Raw genomic sequence first — 22550 nt, forward strand, 5'->3', positions numbered from 1 at the left:
TTCTCACCCTACTGTCCCAACTCTATATCTACTACCAAAAATTCATAAAAAAGATATTCCGCCCAAAGGCAGGCCTATAATATCAGGGGTCAATTCTATTTGTTCCAAATTAGGGACTCTCATTGACCAAGTACTCCAGCCTTTGATGACTAACTTACCTTCATACGTGAGAGACACTAAAGATATCATCTGTAAACTCCAAGATATTGACTGGCAACCTGACTACCTTCTAGTGACTATAGATATAGTAAGTCTTTACACTTCTATCAGACACAAGGACGGACTAGAAGCGGTCAGACAAGCACTTTCGACAAGATCAGTGTCATTTACTACTCACAACTATATGATATTGAATATGTTACAGTTCTGTTTAGAGAATAATTACTTTCTCTTCGACGGGAAGTTCTACCTACAATTACAGGGCACGGCGATGGGGGCCAAATTCGCGCCTTCATATGCCTGTATTCTCATGGGAGCTGTAGAACGAGAGTGGCTGTGGAGTGATCAAAATGAATGTTTTTCCCAAAATATCATTTTCTGGGGAAGGTACATCGATGACATTTTGATGATTTGGCAAGGACAAAGAACTTTACTAACTCCATTTTTGCAGTCATTAGTACCAAACAAATGGGCCATTGAAATCACATACAACATTTCGGATTCACATGTTGAGTATTTAGATCTATTGATTTATGTGGAAAATGAGAAATTACAGACACGATTCTTCAGAAAACCTACAGCGGCAAATGCCATTTTGCACGCCACTAGTTGTCATCCTTCAAGCATAATCAAAAACATTCCACAAGGCGAGTACAGACGAGCAAGAGTCAATTGCACAAAATCTAGTGATTATGATTTGTTCTCTTCACAAATAACTGAGAGACTCCTAACCCGGGGGTATAACCCAATATCACTGACCAATGCCAACAGTAAACTAGGACAAATGGATCGTCACAAGATGATCAATTCATCATCACGACATAAAGAGGACACCTCTATTCGATTTATCACCCAATTTCATAATGGCCATCACTTAATACGGAAACATCTTCGCAAGCACTGGCATCTTATCAGCAATAATCCTTCTATCCAAAATTCCATTACTCAACATCCACAAATAGGGTTCCGCAGGGCCCCTAATCTTCGAGATAAACTCTGTCCTTCCTTTTTTCAACAGACAGCTTCTGATTCCTATTTTTCCAAACCCAAAGGCTTCTTCACCTGTACTAAGTGCTCAATATGTAAATTGGGACTCAATAGATCTACACTGTACATTAATGATAAAGAAGTCATGATTAAGGATTTTATTAATTGTGAAAGCAGAAATGTAGTATATTTGATTTTCTGCCCATGCCACAAGGCTTACATAGGAAGCATGATTCGTCCCTTAAAACTCCGAATTCAAGAACATTTTCGGAACATTCAAAAATTGGAGACCAAGGCACCTTTGGTGGAACATTACAAAACATTCCACCATAATGAACGATCCTTCAAATTCAGTGGCTTACACCGTATTACTCCGTCCCCACGAGGAGGTAACTTACAGTTACGACTACGACAAGAAGAAAGCAGGATGATCATCCAATATGATACAGTGAACAATGGCTTGAACCAGGATCACGAATGGCACTACTGGTTATTATAAATGTTGTGTTGTTTTAGTTGTTTTGATGAGCTGGAGTCAAAGTTGTTTTCTGATCTATCACAATTCTTTCTTCCCTTTCAATTTGCTGGTTGTATTATGAGTCTTCCACTAAATTCTTGCATTGGTTCTTATTTTCTCCTCTTTTCACTATTTTATTTTTTGACCATTCTTAGATTATTTCTATCTCTTTTCTGTACTTGTTTATTTTCTCTTTTTAAAAAAAACTTTACCAATAACAAAAAAGTATTTCAAGTAATCATTTCCGCAATTAGCTTTCCACTCTATCCATTTGGTTTTTTTCATTTTTTTCATTTTATAATTACGCTCTTTCCATTTTACTGGTATTCCCTTTCAAGGTATCATTTCTCAAATACTTTAATTTCTCTTTTTCCTGAACTCTTTTCCACGTTACTGTTCTGTGCAATTATTGTTCATCTGCGGCTTAGACCCCTTCTAATATGGCCGCCGCGTTTCTACTACTTGCCTAAAGAAGTGTCCCTCCTCTGTCTCGCTGTATTCGAGATAGAGAAAGGACACCTTAGGTACAATTACCGCGCTGTAACCAGCCGGCGTCTTAGCGATTTAACGCAGGACGCGCTGGAGCCTTTTTGTCAGATTGTACGGCAGGGTTTTTCTTTCCCTTAATTCACCGCGATTACAGGTATTAATATTTTCCTTTCAGTTACAGATCAAATGATAACTCAGAATCTCTGTAATTACCGTAGTTATCTACTTGTGGATACGTGTTTAGTTCATCTTGGCAGGGAGCATTTGTTTACGAGTAATAAGGTATTTTTAATTGAGAGCATGTTGCTCATATTTATTTGTTATGAAGATGACATCCCCTTAGCTTCATCAGTGTCGTTCATACTATTTAACATTGTTGGTTGACAAACCTGAGATATGGTTAAAGGGGACTCAAAGGCTCTTTGTGGCTAAGTGAATTACAAGCATATAGTTCATATCCATTTATTACTTTATGATAACTTCGTTTTTTCTGCTTAGATATATAATTAATTTTATTTTGATGATTGATACTATTTGTGACATGGTTTCTACGGGGGCAAATATGATACTATTAAATTTGGGGTGTCTTTTTGTGCGAATCAACATACATTGCTAGTATATGAGAATTTTTACAACTTATTCCTATGTTTAGCTTTCTTTTCACAATTGTGATAACTGATGTAAGAAGTTTGCCATTTTGTTCTGAATCGGGTATGTTACCAATTCTTCTTAGTTTTCTATTTTGGGCACACTAACATCCCCCACAGGATGGGTCTAATAACATCAGTTTACTCACATTTTTCTGGAGCATGAATTTACACCACGTGAGTGCCAGCCAGTATATTTTTTTACCCACCTATCGCATAGGACCCCAACCACTTTCTCATTCTTTCACATTTTTTATCTTTTTTCACGTTAATTCTGTTTCTTTCTTTTATCTTTTCTCAAACCTTAGAGCAGTAAATTGAATCTTCCTATTTCAATGCATGGCTCTTTCACTACTAATAAATATTTTCTTTAGGACTTTAGCGTTAGGCTCACACTGGGGAATTTTCTATAAATCACGCTTTTATAATCATAGATTTCACTGAGAGGGAGCACAATATTGCTCTGCCTGACTTGCATGGACAGCATGCTTTCAATTTGGGAATATTTTTGCTTGATATGCAACTCACATTGCCCATATATATATATCTTTTACAGCCTTGAGAAAGCCCCCGCTTACCCGCCAAAGGGGCGAAACACGTGTTGGCTGTTCTTCCACTGAATATAGCTTCTCGATCACTTTGGTTTGATCGCTCGATTAGCTAACTGGACTATCGCTTTGCTGATTTTCTTTGGAACCTAATTTCAGCTTTAAAGACTGCTACAAATCAACTGGGTTATATAAACTTAATTTCAGCTTCAAAGACTGCCACAATTATATTGGATTATATATCTATGAACTGTTTCTTCTTTTTTGTTACAATAAACAATCACTTAAGCATTTTGCCTGTTAACAGTAATTTATGAAGTGGGAACTCACCTCTAATTAATCTAGCACTATTATTGGGAGGCTTAGAGTCCATACCTTCCGGTCTTGAGTTCTCACAATCATTTCACAAATTCTGCATTTTAAGGAAGTCAACTGGCTGGACTCCTCTTCTTTTCTCTGTAGCAACTAGTTGCACACGTATTGACTTCCTGTTTAAGCCCTACTTTATGATGTCCTTCACGTTCAATAGAAGAGAACAACGAAATGCTAAACTGGATCAAATTTTTAATGCATCCGATGCTGGCACTTCTAACTCGGGTAACACTAATTTGACTTCTGCAAAAAGCACTTTTTTGGCTCTGAAAAAATCACTTAAAAAGGAAACTGCAAAATGGTGGGAGGTGGCTTCTCTTAAAAAATATTTGGATAACGATCGTATCCCTCGGGGGTTACGCATATTGATTTTTCCACCTACTGATACCACCTCCCAAGAGAGTCTTGAGAAGTGGGAAGCTAATCTAAAAATGGCTTCGATGAATATGATTCAACAACTAATTGAAATCTCCCAAGAACAATACGAGCGCCATAAACAAGAAGTGGATCAGCTTACTCAACGAATAGATGAGGCCAACTGGGGTAATATCTCAACTAAGAACTATGCCATTCTCAATAATATAATAGACAATTATGAGGCAGACATCATTCAGAGGAAAAATCGTAAATTCAGACGAGATCTCCGTGATTACCAGCAGGGGAGAGTGTATACTTTCAGTAAGAAATATGACCAGGTCCAGGATTCCAACTCCCCACTAGATACTACAAGCTGTCCAGACACTATTCCTTCTTCGGAAGTTGAAACATCTGATGACTCAGATAGGGATCCCTCCACTAGACCTAAGGTTAATTTTTTAGAGGAAGCAAGGCGTTTTCGCCTAGGATCCCTACAAGAATCCCGGTCAAAACCACCAGATACTACAATGGCCATGCCAAGTACTTCCGGTATACAAACAAGGGCACGCAGCAAGAATCTTCGGCCCTCAAACACGATGACCAATTAGTAGTTAATCTCTCAGATCATTCTCTTTCACCATCTGAATTAAACATTCTCAACAAAGGTCTGTCCTATTGTCCCACAAATTTTTGGAACATAACACAAACCAAAATTGACTTTTTTAAGTTTATACGTCAACTCAAACTTAAGTCTTTCTTTTCTACCTTTACTTCCACTCCTCCTCGGCCCTCTCTTCCTTCTTCACATTCATTTCAAGAGCTTTCTGTTCGGGACCTTGAAGATATAGGGCTCCTCTGCAACTTAGCTAACACTTCTGAACCAGACCTTCCTTTTCATACACTAGCAGAACAACTAGAGCTAAATACCAATCAGCACTACCCGTCGGGTATGAAACCGAAATCTACTTTCACCCCTACCCTACCAGCAGGCAACTCCATTGATCTTTTTGCACAAGCAGTCCTGAAAGACTTTGACAAAGAGTACAAACGGTATTGTGACAAACGAAAATTCTTCCCTCTTAACCCCTTCCCCGCCACGGACGTAATGGTTACGTCCATGGCAGCGCCTGTGTGGCGCCATGGACGTAACCATTACGTCCTGAATGCTGCCCTCGGGAGAAGCGCTAGCGCTCCTCCCGAGGGCCGCCCCCCCACCCCCCTAGGTCAGGGCTGACAGGGGAATCCCTTCCCCTTCAACCCCCGACCCCCCCCACCCCCCCTGTGACGTCAGCGCGCGAGCGCGCGCTGACAATCACACAACCTCCCCCATCGCGCTGGAAGCAGAGCTTCCAGCGCGATCGAAAGAGAAATGCTCAGCATTTCTCTTTCGATCACGTGGGGGAGGCCCGGAGGGGCTTCAAAGGGAAGGAAATGTATTTCCTTCCCTTTGAAGTCTCTCCGAGGGTTTCAAAAGCCGGATTGCTTGCAATCCGGCTTTTGAAACCCCACTAGACACCAGGGATTTTTTTTTTTTCTATGAAATTGACAGAAGGGAGCGACCCCTTGGGCAAGGGTCGCTCCCAGGGGGTAATTTTTTTTTAAGGCCTTTTCTGCCCCCCGCTGGGGGCAGATCGGCCTATTATTAGGCCGATCTGCCCCCAGTGGGGGCAGAAACCTCTAGACACCAGGGATACTTTTTTTTGGTTTGTTTTTTTATTTGTTTTCTTTTGTTTTTTAGGTGTGGGATGCGACCCCTTAGGCAAGGGTCGCTCCCATAGGGGGAAATTATATTTAGGCCATTTCTGCCCCCTTTGGGGGCAGATTGGCTTATTTTTATGAGGCCATCTGCCCCCAAGGGGGGCAGAAACCACTAGACACCAGGGAGTTTTTTTTGTTTGTTTGTTTTTCACGTAAGGGGAGCGACCCCTTAGGCAAGGGTCGTTCCCTTGGGGGGCAAATTTATTTTAGGCCATTTCTGCCCCCCATGGGGGCAGATCAGCCTATTTTTATTAGGCCGATCTGCCCCCACGGGGGGCAGAAACCACTAGGCACCAGGGATTTTTGTTGTTGTTGTGTTTTACAGATGGGGAGCGTCCCCTTAGACAAGGGTCGCTCCCCTGGAGGGGCAAATTGTATTTAGACCATTTCTGGCCCCCTTGGGGGCAGATTGGCCGATTGTAGGTCAATCTGCCCCCAAGGGGGGCAGAAACCACTAGGCACCAGGGATCTTTTTGTTTGGCAGATCTCCACATCTCAAATGTGTGTGCCTGTTATCCTGGATCAGCACATGATTCCTTCATAATGCAGAACAGCACCATACCCCAGCTGATGTCCCAAATGTAACCAGAGAGAGCCTGGCTGGTTGTAAGTCACGTCTGTCCTGATTGTGTGTGAGCAATGTCAGGTGCTATAATCAAGGAATGACTCATTGTTGCACTTATGCCCCATTTCACAGGAGACTCAGCATATCCAAACCGTTCTTGGTTGTTGACGCCACAGAGAAATCCAACTATGCCAGGGGAGGTCTACTTTAATGAGGCCCATGGAAGCACATGGTGGGTAGTGGAGCAGACTTTTGGGCTCTTGAAGGCCAGATTTTGGTGTCTGGACAGGACTGGTGGAGCCCTCTACTCACCCAGGAAAGTGTTGAAGATCACTGTGGCATGCTGCATGCTCCACAACATAACTCTGCTGAGAAATATCGCGTACAGTCCAGACAAGGGGGAGCCTGCAGTGCCACCAGGTGAGTGTCTTGAAATACCAACTGAAGATGACAGTAGTGAAGAAGAAGGAGCTGACTTGAGAGAAGATCTCATCCACAGCTACTTCTCATGAGTGTAAGTATGTGATGTGATGTTATGACTGTGACTGTACAATGAACTTTAGTTGTGAGAATGTGTGGAGTTGAGTGTTTTGGAAACAGCTAGGAAGCTGATACTCTGCAATATTCAGCCAAAGGCTGCTTGATAAGATAGCTTCTGACACATCCCCACCTTGATGATGATGCTTTGTTTGTGTCAGTTTCCTTGCAATATACTTCGTTTTCCAGATGCTTGCTATGTGAGCTGTGTCAAATGTATGGTTTCAAGCCTATACTCCTTGCTTTGTTTGTTGTACAGGTACCTTCATCATGACATTTTCATGTGGCCATTTCAGAGTTGTGCCATTGACAGGTAGGTGATGCTGTTCTGACATACGATCTGGGCATGGATTGGTCCAGGTAATGTCAGTCACAGAGTATGAGACCTGTGCAAAGACAGCCGGCACGGAGTTTGGGTGGAAGGTCAGAAGTGGCCATTGGACTTGTTTTGTGTGCTGTAGGGGGCCTGATGCATCATGTGGTCATAAAATATGTATCACTAGCTTACGACCAAGTAATTTTCCCATCACACTAGCTAAACACTATCTTTGTCTGACCTGTTTGTAGCTGTTGAGGTGTTTTATCATTGTAGGCCACAGAAACTGTGCCACAACACTGACATATGTTTGTGTCGTACCACCAGATGCATGAGCATTGGATTATGGTGGCCCTGTGATCAGGGACTGTTGCACTGCCATCTGTCTGTATCTTGGATTATGTGATGTTGAATTACTTTGGTGTGGTATGTGATAAATCTGAAGCTGATGACATCAACCACGTCAATGTTTGCCTATTCTACAAGAAAATGTCTGATAATCCATTCCCTCTGTGGTCAGGAGGTCTGCACCTGTGAATATGTTTATTTACTCTGTATGAGTCAATCATTTATGATTTCCATTAGTTCAGACATATTGACAGCCTATGTGCTGAACACTGTTAAAAAAGTTTTTGTTTGAGTAGACACTTGTGTGTATGTCTTTGTATGGGAGAGTTGTAATCCTGAGTTGGACAGTGTGTACGTGCAAAATACCCATCTTGAGCAAGTACCTTGGATCATCATTCTATGGTTCACATGGTCTGACATAGCTACATGGCTAAATATGAAATCAAAATCAGCAGACAATGAGTCAGTGAAGGATGATTTTATTGTGAAGCTACGACTAACAGAAAATTGACGTGACATGACTCAACAAAAATTCAAATGAGAAGGGGTTAGTCATGGTGAAAGAAATCATTGGAGTAGATGCCACACCATTGGGAGTCTAAAGTCCAGAGTACTTATCCCACTGGAATAGTTCAGGATGAGCCCAGAGTGAATGTGTAACACACAAATGATGGTCCTTAAGGGAGAGAGAGGGTTGTTTCTGGCAGTGGTGGGTGTCTTGCCATCTGCACCTCCTGGATTCTTTGCTGGATGTTACCACTTGTGAGGGGGGAAATCCACTGCTACAGAGGCAGTGGTGTCTGTGGCTTGTTATTCCTGTGGCAGGGCCTCCCTTCCTGTGGCTGGCACCGATGTTGATGGGCCTGCTGTTGATGAGCCAAAGGAAGGGGTAGACTGGTTTTGAAAAGCCCTGCTCAGGGTGGTGTGTATGCCCCACAACACCCCTGTTAGAGACAACAAAGGTCTGTCCTATTGTCCCACAAATTTTTGGAACATAACACAAACCAAAATTGACTTTTTTAAGTTTATACGTCAACTCAAACTTAAGTCTTTCTTTTCTACCTTTACTTCCACTCCTCCTCGGCCCTCTCTTCCTTCTTCACATTCATTTCAAGAGCTTTCTGTTCGGGACCTTGAAGATATAGGGCTCCTCTGCAACTTAGCTAACACTTCTGAACCAGACCTTCCTTTTCATACACTAGCAGAACAACTAGAGCTAAATACCAATCAGCACTACCCGTCGGGTATGAAACCGAAATCTACTTTCACCCCTACCCTACCAGCAGGCAACTCCATTGATCTTTTTGCACAAGCAGTCCTGAAAGACTTTGACAAAGAGTACAAACGGTATTGTGACAAACGAAAATTCTTCCCTCTTAATACCACTCGTCAACAAATCTCAGCTTTGACCAATTTAAGAACGAATCCTAATATAATTATTAAGGAAGCTGACAAGGGAGGTAATATTGTCATTTTAAATACTTCAGATTACCTTCTAGAGGCCTATCGCCAACTACACGATTCTCAGTGCTACAAACGGTTAGATTCAAATCCTACAGCACATATACAATAGCAACTTTCAGTACTCCTGGACCATTGGCTTTCCCGTCAAGTTATTTCACATCAAGAAAGGACTGCTTTGTTTCTTTCTCACCCTACTGTCCCAACTCTATATCTACTACCAAAAATTCATAAAAAAGATATTCCGCCCAAAGGCAGGCCTATAATATCAGGGGTCAATTCTATTTGTTCCAAATTAGGGACTCTCATTGACCAAGTACTCCAGCCTTTGATGACTAACTTACCTTCATACGTGAGAGACACTAAAGATATCATCTGTAAACTCCAAGATATTGACTGGCAACCTGACTACCTTCTAGTGACTATAGATATAGTAAGTCTTTACACTTCTATCAGACACAAGGACGGACTAGAAGCGGTCAGACAAGCACTTTCGACAAGATCAGTGTCATTTACTACTCACAACTATATGATATTGAATATGTTACAGTTCTGTTTAGAGAATAATTACTTTCTCTTCGACGGGAAGTTCTACCTACAATTACAGGGCACGGCGATGGGGGCCAAATTCGCGCCTTCATATGCCTGTATTCTCATGGGAGCTGTAGAACGAGAGTGGCTGTGGAGTGATCAAAATGAATGTTTTTCCCAAAATATCATTTTCTGGGGAAGGTACATCGATGACATTTTGATGATTTGGCAAGGACAAAGAACTTTACTAACTCCATTTTTGCAGTCATTAGTACCAAACAAATGGGCCATTGAAATCACATACAACATTTCGGATTCACATGTTGAGTATTTAGATCTATTGATTTATGTGGAAAATGAGAAATTACAGACACGATTCTTCAGAAAACCTACAGCGGCAAATGCCATTTTGCACGCCACTAGTTGTCATCCTTCAAGCATAATCAAAAACATTCCACAAGGCGAGTACAGACGAGCAAGAGTCAATTGCACAAAATCTAGTGATTATGATTTGTTCTCTTCACAAATAACTGAGAGACTCCTAACCCGGGGGTATAACCCAATATCACTGACCAATGCCAACAGTAAACTAGGACAAATGGATCGTCACAAGATGATCAATTCATCATCACGACATAAAGAGGACACCTCTATTCGATTTATCACCCAATTTCATAATGGCCATCACTTAATACGGAAACATCTTCGCAAGCACTGGCATCTTATCAGCAATAATCCTTCTATCCAAAATTCCATTACTCAACATCCACAAATAGGGTTCCGCAGGGCCCCTAATCTTCGAGATAAACTCTGTCCTTCCTTTTTTCAACAGACAGCTTCTGATTCCTATTTTTCCAAACCCAAAGGCTTCTTCACCTGTACTAAGTGCTCAATATGTAAATTGGGACTCAATAGATCTACACTGTACATTAATGATAAAGAAGTCATGATTAAGGATTTTATTAATTGTGAAAGCAGAAATGTAGTATATTTGATTTTCTGCCCATGCCACAAGGCTTACATAGGAAGCATGATTCGTCCCTTAAAACTCCGAATTCAAGAACATTTTCGGAACATTCAAAAATTGGAGACCAAGGCACCTTTGGTGGAACATTACAAAACATTCCACCATAATGAACGATCCTTCAAATTCAGTGGCTTACACCGTATTACTCCGTCCCCACGAGGAGGTAACTTACAGTTACGACTACGACAAGAAGAAAGCAGGATGATCATCCAATATGATACAGTGAACAATGGCTTGAACCAGGATCACGAATGGCACTACTGGTTATTATAAATGTTGTGTTGTTTTAGTTGTTTTGATGAGCTGGAGTCAAAGTTGTTTTCTGATCTATCACAATTCTTTCTTCCCTTTCAATTTGCTGGTTGTATTATGAGTCTTCCACTAAATTCTTGCATTGGTTCTTATTTTCTCCTCTTTTCACTATTTTATTTTTTGACCATTCTTAGATTATTTCTATCTCTTTTCTGTACTTGTTTATTTTCTCTTTTTAAAAAAAACTTTACCAATAACAAAAAAGTATTTCAAGTAATCATTTCCGCAATTAGCTTTCCACTCTATCCATTTGGTTTTTTTCATTTTTTTCATTTTATAATTACGCTCTTTCCATTTTACTGGTATTCCCTTTCAAGGTATCATTTCTCAAATACTTTAATTTCTCTTTTTCCTGAACTCTTTTCCACGTTACTGTTCTGTGCAATTATTGTTCATCTGCGGCTTAGACCCCTTCTAATATGGCCGCCGCGTTTCTACTACTTGCCTAAAGAAGTGTCCCTCCTCTGTCTCGCTGTATTCGAGATAGAGAAAGGACACCTTAGGTACAATTACCGCGCTGTAACCAGCCGGCGTCTTAGCGATTTAACGCAGGACGCGCTGGAGCCTTTTTGTCAGATTGTACGGCAGGGTTTTTCTTTCCCTTAATTCACCGCGATTACAGGTATTAATATTTTCCTTTCAGTTACAGATCAAATGATAACTCAGAATCTCTGTAATTACCGTAGTTATCTACTTGTGGATACGTGTTTAGTTCATCTTGGCAGGGAGCATTTGTTTACGAGTAATAAGGTATTTTTAATTGAGAGCATGTTGCTCATATTTATTTGTTATGAAGATGACATCCCCTTAGCTTCATCAGTGTCGTTCATACTATTTAACATTGTTGGTTGACAAACCTGAGATATGGTTAAAGGGGACTCAAAGGCTCTTTGTGGCTAAGTGAATTACAAGCATATAGTTCATATCCATTTATTACTTTATGATAACTTCGTTTTTTCTGCTTAGATATATAATTAATTTTATTTTGATGATTGATACTATTTGTGACATGGTTTCTACGGGGGCAAATATGATACTATTAAATTTGGGGTGTCTTTTTGTGCGAATCAACATACATTGCTAGTATATGAGAATTTTTACAACTTATTCCTATGTTTAGCTTTCTTTTCACAATTGTGATAACTGATGTAAGAAGTTTGCCATTTTGTTCTGAATCGGGTATGTTACCAATTCTTCTTAGTTTTCTATTTTGGGCACACTAACATCCCCCACAGGATGGGTCTAATAACATCAGTTTACTCACATTTTTCTGGAGCATGAATTTACACCACGTGAGTGCCAGCCAGTATATTTTTTTACCCACCTATCGCATAGGACCCCAACCACTTTCTCATTCTTTCACATTTTTTATCTTTTTTCACGTTAATTCTGTTTCTTTCTTTTATCTTTTCTCAAACCTTAGAGCAGTAAATTGAATCTTCCTATTTCAATGCATGGCTCTTTCACTACTAATAAATATTTTCTTTAGGACTTTAGCGTTAGGCTCACACTGGGGAATTTTCTATAAATCACGCTTTTATAATCATAGATTTCACTGAGAGGGAGCACAATATTGCTCTGCCTGACTTGCATGGACAGCATGCTTTCAATTTGGGAATATTTTTGCTTGATATGCAACTCACATTGCCCATATATATATATCTTTTACAGCCTTGAGAAAGCCCCCGCTTACCCGCCAAAGGGGCGAAACACGTGTTGGCTGTTCTTCCACTGAATATAGCTTCTCGATCACTTTGGTTTGATCGCTCGATTAGCTAACTGGACTATCGCTTTGCTGATTTTCTTTGGAACCTAATTTCAGCTTTAAAGACTGCTACAAATCAACTGGGTTATATAAACTTAATTTCAGCTTCAAAGACTGCCACAATTATATTGGATTATATATCTATGAACTGTTTCTTCTTTTTTGTTACAATAAACAATCACTTAAGCATTTTGCCTGTTAACAGTAATTTATGAAGTGGGAACTCACCTCTAATTAATCTAGCACTATTATTGGGAGGCTTAGAGTCCATACCTTCCGGTCTTGAGTTCTCACAATCATTTCACAAATTCTGCATTTTAAGGAAGTCAACTGGCTGGACTCCTCTTCTTTTCTCTGTAGCAACTAGTTGCACACGTATTGACTTCCTGTTTAAGCCCTACTTTATGATGTCCTTCACGTTCAATAGAAGAGAACAACGAAATGCTAAACTGGATCAAATTTTTAATGCATCCGATGCTGGCACTTCTAACTCGGGTAACACTAATTTGACTTCTGCAAAAAGCACTTTTTTGGCTCTGAAAAAATCACTTAAAAAGGAAACTGCAAAATGGTGGGAGGTGGCTTCTCGTAAAAAATATTTGGATAACGATCGTATCCCTCGGGGGTTACGCATATTGATTTTTCCACCTACTGATACCACCTCCCAAGAGAGTCTTGAGAAGTGGGAAGCTAATCTAAAAATGGCTTCGATGAATATGATTCAACAACTAATTGAAATCTCCCAAGAACAATACGAGCGCCATAAACAAGAAGTGGATCAGCTTACTCAACGAATAGATGAGGCCAACTGGGGTAATATCTCAACTAAGAACTATGCCATTCTCAATAATATAATAGACAATTATGAGGCAGACATCATTCAGAGGAAAAATCGTAAATTCAGACGAGATCTCCGTGATTACCAGCAGGGGAGAGTGTATACTTTCAGTAAGAAATATGACCAGGTCCAGGATTCCAACTCCCCACTAGATACTACAAGCTGTCCAGACACTATTCCTTCTTCGGAAGTTGAAACATCTGATGACTCAGATAGGGATCCCTCCACTAGACCTAAGGTTAATTTTTTAGAGGAAGCAAGGCGTTTTCGCCTAGGATCCCTACAAGAATCCCGGTCAAAACCACCAGATACTACAATGGCCATGCCAAGTACTTCCGGTATACAAACAAGGGCACGCAGCAAGAATCTTCGGCCCTCAAACACGATGACCAATTAGTAGTTAATCTCTCAGATCATTCTCTTTCACCATCTGAATTAAACATTCTCAACAAAGGTCTGTCCTATTGTCCCACAAATTTTTGGAACATAACACAAACCAAAATTGACTTTTTTAAGTTTATACGTCAACTCAAACTTAAGTCTTTCTTTTCTACCTTTACTTCCACTCCTCCTCGGCCCTCTCTTCCTTCTTCACATTCATTTCAAGAGCTTTCTGTTCGGGACCTTGAAGATATAGGGCTCCTCTGCAACTTAGCTAACACTTCTGAACCAGACCTTCCTTTTCATACACTAGCAGAACAACTAGAGCTAAATACCAATCAGCACTACCCGTCGGGTATGAAACCGAAATCTACTTTCACCCCTACCCTACCAGCAGGCAACTCCATTGATCTTTTTGCACAAGCAGTCCTGAAAGACTTTGACAAAGAGTACAAACGGTATTGTGACAAACGAAAATTCTTCCCTCTTAACCCCTTCCCCGCCACGGACGTAATGGTTACGTCCATGGCAGCGCCTGTGTGGCGCCATGGACGTAACCATTACGTCCTGAATGCTGCCCTCGGGAGAAGCGCTAGCGCTCCTCCCGAGGGCCGCCCCCCCACCCCCCTAGGTCAGGGCTGACAGGGGAATCCCTTCCCCTTCAACCCCCGACCCCCCCCACCCCCCCTGTGACGTCAGCGCGCGAGCGCGCGCTGACAATCACACAACCTCCCCCATCGCGCTGGAAGCAGAGCTTCCAGCGCGATCGAAAGAGAAATGCTCAGCATTTCTCTTTCGATCACGTGGGGGAGGCCCGGAGGGGCTTCAAAGGGAAGGAAATGTATTTCCTTCCCTTTGAAGTCTCTCCGAGGGTTTCAAAAGCCGGATTGCTTGCAATCCGGCTTTTGAAACCCCACTAGACACCAGGGATTTTTTTTTTTTCTATGAAATTGACAGAAGGGAGCGACCCCTTGGGCAAGGGTCGCTCCCAGGGGGTAATTTTTTTTTAAGGCCTTTTCTGCCCCCCGCTGGGGGCAGATCGGCCTATTATTAGGCCGATCTGCCCCCAGTGGGGGCAGAAACCTCTAGACACCAGGGATACTTTTTTTTGGTTTGTTTTTTTATTTGTTTTCTTTTGTTTTTTAGGTGTGGGATGCGACCCCTTAGGCAAGGGTCGCTCCCATAGGGGGAAATTATATTTAGGCCATTTCTGCCCCCTTTGGGGGCAGATTGGCTTATTTTTATGAGGCCATCTGCCCCCAAGGGGGGCAGAAACCACTAGACACCAGGGAGTTTTTTTTGTTTGTTTGTTTTTCACGTAAGGGGAGCGACCCCTTAGGCAAGGGTCGTTCCCTTGGGGGGCAAATTTATTTTAGGCCATTTCTGCCCCCCATGGGGGCAGATCAGCCTATTTTTATTAGGCCGATCTGCCCCCACGGGGGGCAGAAACCACTAGGCACCAGGGATTTTTGTTGTTGTTGTGTTTTACAGATGGGGAGCGTCCCCTTAGACAAGGGTCGCTCCCCTGGAGGGGCAAATTGTATTTAGACCATTTCTGGCCCCCTTGGGGGCAGATTGGCCGATTGTAGGTCAATCTGCCCCCAAGGGGGGCAGAAACCACTAGGCACCAGGGATCTTTTTTTTGCGCAGTCACGCAAGGGGAGCGACCTTGTAGGCAAGGGTCGCTCCCCGGGGGGGGTGGGGGGGCAAATTTATTTTAGGCCATTTCTGCCCCCCTGGGGGCAGATCGGCCTATTGGTATTAGTCCGATCTGCCCCCGGGGGGGGCAGAAACCTTTAGGCGCCAGCGCAATTTTTTTTTTGTGTGTTTTTTTTTTTGGTTTGTTTGTTTTTTTAGAGATGGGGAGCGACGCATTAGGCAAGGGTCGCTCCCCTGGGGGGCAAATTGTATTTAGACCATTTCTGGCCACCTTGGGGGCAGATTGGCCGATTGTAGGTCAATCTGCCCCCAAGGGGGGCAGAAACCACTAGGCACCAGGGATCTTTTTTTTGCGCCGTCACGCAAGGGGAGCGACCTTGTAGGCAAGGGTCGCTCCCCGGGGGGGGGTGAGGGGGCAAATTTATTTTAGGCCATTTCTGCCCCCCCTGGGGGCAGATCGGCCTATTGGTATTAGGCCGATCTGCCCACAGGGGGGGCAGAAACCTCTAGGCGCCTGGGCAAATAGTTTTTTTGTGTTTTTTTTTTTGTTTGTTTGTTTTTTTAGAGATGGGGAGCGACGCATTAGGCAAGGGCCGCTCCCCTGGGGGGCAAATTGTATTTAGACCATTTCTTCCCACTTTGGGGGCAGATTGGCCGATTGTAGGTCAATCTGCCCCCAATGGGGGCAGAAACCACTAGGCACCAGGGATCTTTTTTTTGCGCCGTCACGCAAGGGGAGCGACCTTGCAAGCAAGGGTCGCTCCCCGGGTGGGGTGGGGAGGCAAATTTATTTTAGGCCATTTCTGCCCCCCTGGGGGCAGATCGGCCTATTGGTATTAGGCCGATCTGCCCCCGGGGGGGGCAGAAACCTTTAGGAGCCAGGGCAATTTTTTTTTTGTGGGGTTTTTTTTTTTGTTTGTTTGTTTTTTTAGAGATGGGGAGCGACGCATTAGGCAAGGGTCGCTCCCCTGGGGGGCAAATTGTATTTAGACCATTTCTGGCCCCCTTGGGGGCAGATTGGCCGATTGTAGGTCAATCTGCCCCCAAGGGGGGCAGAAACCACTAGGCACCAGGGATCTTTTTTTTGCGCAGTCACGCAAGGGGAGCGACCTTGCAGGCAAGGGTCGCTCCCCGGGGGGGGTGAGGGGCAAATTTATTTTAGGCCATTTCTGCCCCCCTGGGGGCAGATCGGCCTATTGGTATTAGGCCGATCTGCCCCCGGGGGGGGCAGAAACCTTTAGGCGCCAGCGCAATTTTTTTTTTGTGTGTTTTTTTTTTTGGTTTGTTTGTTTTTTTAGAGATGGGGAGCGACGCATTAGGCAAGGGTCGCTCCCGTGGGGGGCAAATTGTATTTAGACCATTTCTGCCCCCCTTGGGGGCAGATTGGCCGATTGTAGGTCAATCTGCCCCCAAGGGGGGCAGAAACCACTAGGCACCAGGGATCTTTTTTTTGCGCAGTCAAGCAAGGGGAGCGACCTTGCAGGCAAGGGTCGCTCCCCGGGGGGGGTGAGGGGGCAAATTTATTTTAGGCCATTTCTGCCCCCCCTGGGGCCAGATCGGCCTATTGGTATTAGGCCGATCTGCCCCCGGGGGGGGCAGAAACCTCTAGGCACCAGGGCAAATTGTTTTTTTGTGGTTTTTTTTTGTTTGTTTGTTTGTTTTTGTAGAGATGGGGAGCGACCCATTAGGCAAGGGTCACTCCCCTGGGGGGCAAATTGTATTTAGACCATTTCTGCCCCCCTTGGGGGCAGATTGGCCGATTGTAGGTCAATCTGCCCCAAGGGGGGCAGAAACCACTAGGCACCGGGGATTTTTTTTTTGGCCCCAATGTCACGCAAGGGGGGGGCGACCCCATAGGCAAGGGTCGCTCCCGGGGGGGCAGGGGGGTTGGGGGGTGGGGGACAAATTTATTTTAGGCCATTTCTGCCCCCCCTGGGCCCGGCTGAGCTAGAGGCCAAAATCCACAGGTAGGCACTGTTTTCTATGAAAAAATGTGATGTGTCCACGTTGTGTTTTGGGCCATTTCCTGTCGCGGGCGCTAGGCCTACCCACACCAGTGAGGTATCATTTTTATCGGGAGACTTGGGGGAACGCTAGGTGGAAGGAAATTTGTGGCTCCTCTCAGATTCCAGAACTTTCTGTCACTGAAATGTGAGGAAAACATGTTTTTTTAGCCAAATTTTGAGGTTTGCAAAGGATTCTGGGTAACAGAACCTGGTCGGAGCCCCACAATTCACCCCATCTTGGATTCCCCTGGGTTTCTAGTTTTCATAAATGCGCTGGTTTGCTAGGTTTCCCCAGGTGCCGGCTGAGCTAGAGGCCAAAATCCACAGGTAGGCCCTGTTTTCTATGAAAAAATGTGATGTGTCCAGGTTGTGTTTTGGGCCATTTCCTGTCGCGGGCGCTAGGCCTACCCACACAAGTGAGGTATCATTTTTATCGGGAGACTTGGGGCAACGCTGGGTGGAAGGAAATTTGTGGCTCCTCTCAGATTCCAGAATTTTCAGACACAGAAATGTGAGGAACATGTGTTTTTTTAGCCAAATTTTGAGGTTTGCAAAGGATTCTGGGTAACAGAACCTGGTCCGAGCCCCGCAAGTCACCCCTCCTTGGATTCCCCTAGGTCTCTAGTTTTCAGAAATGCACAGGTTTGGTAGGTTTCCCTAGGTGCCGGCTGAGCTAGAGGCCAAACTCTACAGGTAGGCACTTCGCAAAAAACACCTCTGTTTTTTTCCAAAATTTAGGATGTGTCCACGTTGCGCTTTGGGGTGTTTCCTGTCGACGGCACTAGGCCTACCCACACAAGTGAGGTATCATTTTTATCGGGAGACTTGGGGGAACGCTGGGTGGAAGGAAATTTGTAGCTCCTCTCAGATTCCAGAACTTTCTGACACAGAAATGTGAGGAACATGTGTTTTTTTAGCCAAATTTTGAGGTTTGCAAAGGATTCTGGGTAACAGAACCTGGTCCGAGCCCCGCAAGTCACCCCTCCTTGGATTCCCCTAGGTCTCTAGTTTTCAGAAATGCACAGGTTTGGTAGGTTTCCCTAGGTGCCGGCTGAGCTAGAGGCCAAAATCTACAGGTAGGCACTTCGCAAAAAACACCTCTGTTTTTTTCCAAAATTTAGGATGTGTCCACGTTGCGCTTTGGGGTGTTTCCTGTCGCCGGCGCTAGGCCTACCCACGCAAGTGAGGTATCATTTTTATCGGGAGACTTGGGGGAACGCTGGGTGGAAGGAAATTTGTAGCTCCTCTCAGATTCCAGAACTTTCTGCCACAGAAATGTGAGGAACATGTGTTTTTTTAGCCAAATTTTGAGGTTTGCAAAGGATTCTGGGTAACAGAACCTGGTCCGAGCCCCGCAAGTCACCCCTCCTTGGATTCCCCTAGGTCTCTAGTTTTCAGAAATGCACAGGTTTGGTAGGTTTCCCTAGGTGCCGGCTGAGCTAGAGGCCAAAATCTACAGGTAGGCACTTCGCAAAAAACACCTCTGTTTTTTTCCAAAATTTAGGATGTGTCCACGTTGCGCTTTGGGGTGTTTCCTGTCGCCGGCGCTAGGCCTACCCACGCAAGTGAGGTATCATTTTTATCGGGAGACTTGGGGGAACGCTGGGTGGAAGGAAATTTGTAGCTCCTCTCAGATTCCAGAACTTTCTGCCACAGAAATGTGAGGAACATGTGTTTTTTTAGCCAAATTTTGAGGTTTGCAAAGGATTCTGGGTAACAGAACCTGGTCCGAGCCCCGCAAGTCACCCCTCCTTGGATTCCCCTAGGTCTCTAGTTTTCAGAAATGCACAGGTTTGGTAGGTTTCCCTAGGTGCCGGCTGAGCTAGAGGCCAAAATCTACAGGTAGGCACTTCGCAAAAAACACCTCTGTTTTTTTCCAAAATTTAGGATGTGTCCACGTTGCGCTTTGGGGTGTTTCCTGTCGCCGGCACTAGGCCTACCCACACAAGTGAGGTATCATTTTTATCGGGAGACTTGGGGCAACGCTGGGTGGAAGGAAATTTGTAGCTCCTCTCAGATTCCAGAACTTTCTGCCACAGAAATGTGAGGAACATGTGTTTTTTTAGCCAAATTTTGAGGTTTGCAATGGATTCTGGGTAACAGAACCTGGTCCGAGCCCCGCAAGTCACCCCTCCTTGGATTCCCCTAGTTCTCTAGTTTTCAGTAATGCAGATGTTTGGTAGGTTTCCCTAGGTGCCGGCTGAGCTAGAGGCCAAAATCTACAGGTAGGCACTTCGCAAAAAACACCTCTGTTTTTTTCCAAAATTTAGGATGTGTCCACGTTGCGCTTTGGGGTGTTTCCTGTCGCCGGCGCTAGGCCTACCCACGCAAGTGAGGTATCATTTTTATCGGGAGACTTGGGGGAACGCTGGGTGGAAGGAAATTTGTAGCTCCTCTCAGATTCCAGAACTTTCTGCCACAGAAATGTGAGGAACATGTGTTTTTTTAGCCAAATTTTGAGGTTTGCAAAGGATTCTGGGTAACAGAACCTGGTCCGAGCCCCGCAAGTCACCCCTCCTTGGATTCCCCTAGGTCTCTAGTTTTCAGAAATGCACAGGTTTGGTAGGTTTCCCTAGGTGCCGGCTGAGCTAGAGGCCAAAATCTACAGGTAGGCACTTCGCAAAAAACACCTCTGTTTTTTTCCAAAATTTAGGATGTGTCCACGTTGCGCTTTGGGGTGTTTCCTGTCGCCGGCACTAGGCCTACCCACACAAGTGAGGTATCATTTTTATCGGGAGACTTGGGGCAACGCTGGGTGGAAGGAAATTTGTAGCTCCTCTCAGATTCCAGAACTTTCTGCCACAGAAATGTGAGGAACATGTGTTTTTTTAGCCAAATTTTGAGGTTTGCAATGGATTCTGGGTAACAGAACCTGGTCCGAGCCCCGCAAGTCACCCCTCCTTGGATTCCCCTAGTTCTCTAGTTTTCAGTAATGCAGATGTTTGGTAGGTTTCCCTAGGTGCCGGCTGAGCTAGAGGCCAAAATCTACAGGTAGGCACTTCGCAAAAAACACCTCTGTTTTTTTCCAAAATTTAGGATGTGTCCACGTTGCGCTTTGGGGTGTTTCCTGTCGACGGCACTAGGCCTACCCACACAAGTGAGGTATCATTTTTATCGGGAGACTTGGGGGAACGCTGGGTCGAAGGAAATTTGTAGCTCCTCTCAGATTCCAGAACTTTCTGACACAGAAATGTGAGGAACATGTGTTTTTTTAGCCAAATTTTGAGGTTTGCAAAGGATTCTGGGTAACAGAACCTGGTCCGAGCCCCGCAAGTCACCCCTCCTTGGATTCCCCTAGGTCTCTAGTTTTCAGAAATGCACAGGTTTGGTAGGTTTCCCTAGGTGCCGGCTGAGCTAGAGGCCAAAATCTACAGGTAGGCACTTCGCAAAAAACACCTCTGTTTTTTTCCAAAATTTAGGATGTGTCCACGTTGCGCTTTGGGGTGTTTCCTGTCGCCGGCGCTAGGCCTACCCACGCAAGTGAGGTATCATTTTTATCGGGAGACTTGGGGGAACGCTGGGTGGAAGGAAATTTGTAGCTCCTCTCAGATTCCAGAACTTTCTGCCACAGAAATGTGAGGAACATGTGTTTTTTTAGCCAAATTTTGAGGTTTGCAAAGGATTCTGGGTAACAGAACCTGGTCCGAGCCCCGCAAGTCACCCCTCCTTGGATTCCCCTAGTTCTCTAGTTTTCAGTAATGCAGATGTTTGGTAGGTTTCCCTAGGTGCCGGCTGAGCTAGAGGCCAAAATCTACAGGTAGGCACTTCGCAAAAAACACCTCTGTTTTTTTCCAAAATTTAGGATGTGTCCACGTTGCGCTTTGGGGTGTTTCCTGTCGACGGCACTAGGCCTACCCACACAAGTGAGGTATCATTTTTATCGGGAGACTTGGGGGAACGCTGGGTCGAAGGAAATTTGTAGCTCCTCTCAGATTCCAGAACTTTCTGACACAGAAATGTGAGGAACATGTGTTTTTTTAGCCAAATTTTGAGGTTTGCAAAGGATTCTGGGTAACAGAACCTGGTCCGAGCCCCGCAAGTCACCCCTCCTTGGATTCCCCTAGGTCTCTAGTTTTCAGAAATGCACAGGTTTGGTAGGTTTCCCTAGGTGCCGGCTGAGCTAGAGGCCAAAATCTACAGGTAGGCACTTCGCAAAAAACACCTCTGTTTTTTTCCAAAATTTAGGATGTGTCCACGTTGCGCTTTGGGGTGTTTCCTGTCGCCGGCGCTAGGCCTACCCACGCAAGTGAGGTATCATTTTTATCGGGAGACTTGGGGGAACGCTGGGTGGAAGGAAATTTGTAGCTCCTCTCAGATTCCAGAACTTTCTGCCACAGAAATGTGAGGAACATGTGTTTTTTTAGCCAAATTTTGAGGTTTGCAAAGGATTCTGGGTAACAGAACCTGGTCCGAGCCCCGCAAGTCACCCCTCCTTCGATTCCCCTAGGTCTCTAGTTTTCAGAAATGCACAGGTTTGGTAGGTTTCCCTAGGTGCCGGCTGAGCTAGAGGCCAAAATCTACAGGTAGGCACTTCGCAAAAAACACCTCTGTTTTTTTCCAAAATTTAGGATGTGTCCACGTTGCGCTTTGGGGTGTTTCCTGTCGCCGGCGCTAGGCCTACCCACGCAAGTGAGGTATCATTTTTATCGGGAGACTTGGGGGAACGCTGGGTGGAAGGAAATTTGTAGCTCCTCTCAGATTCCAGAACTTTCTGCCACAGAAATGTGAGGAACATGTGTTTTTTTAGCCAAATTTTGAGGTTTGCAAAGGATTCTGGGTAACAGAACCTGGTCCGAGCCCCGCAAGTCACCCCTCCTTGGATTCCCCTAGGTCTCTAGTTTTCAGAAATGCACAGGTTTGGTAGGTTTCCCTAGGTGCCGGCTGAGCTAGAGGCCAAAATCTACAGGTAGGCACTTCGCAAAAAACACCTCTGTTTTTTTCCAAAATTTAGGATGTGTCCACGTTGCGCT

The sequence above is a fragment of the Pleurodeles waltl genome, chromosome 8 (assembly GCF_031143425.1).
Source record: "Pleurodeles waltl isolate 20211129_DDA chromosome 8, aPleWal1.hap1.20221129, whole genome shotgun sequence".
Classification (NCBI taxonomy): domain Eukaryota; kingdom Metazoa; phylum Chordata; class Amphibia; order Caudata; family Salamandridae; genus Pleurodeles; species Pleurodeles waltl.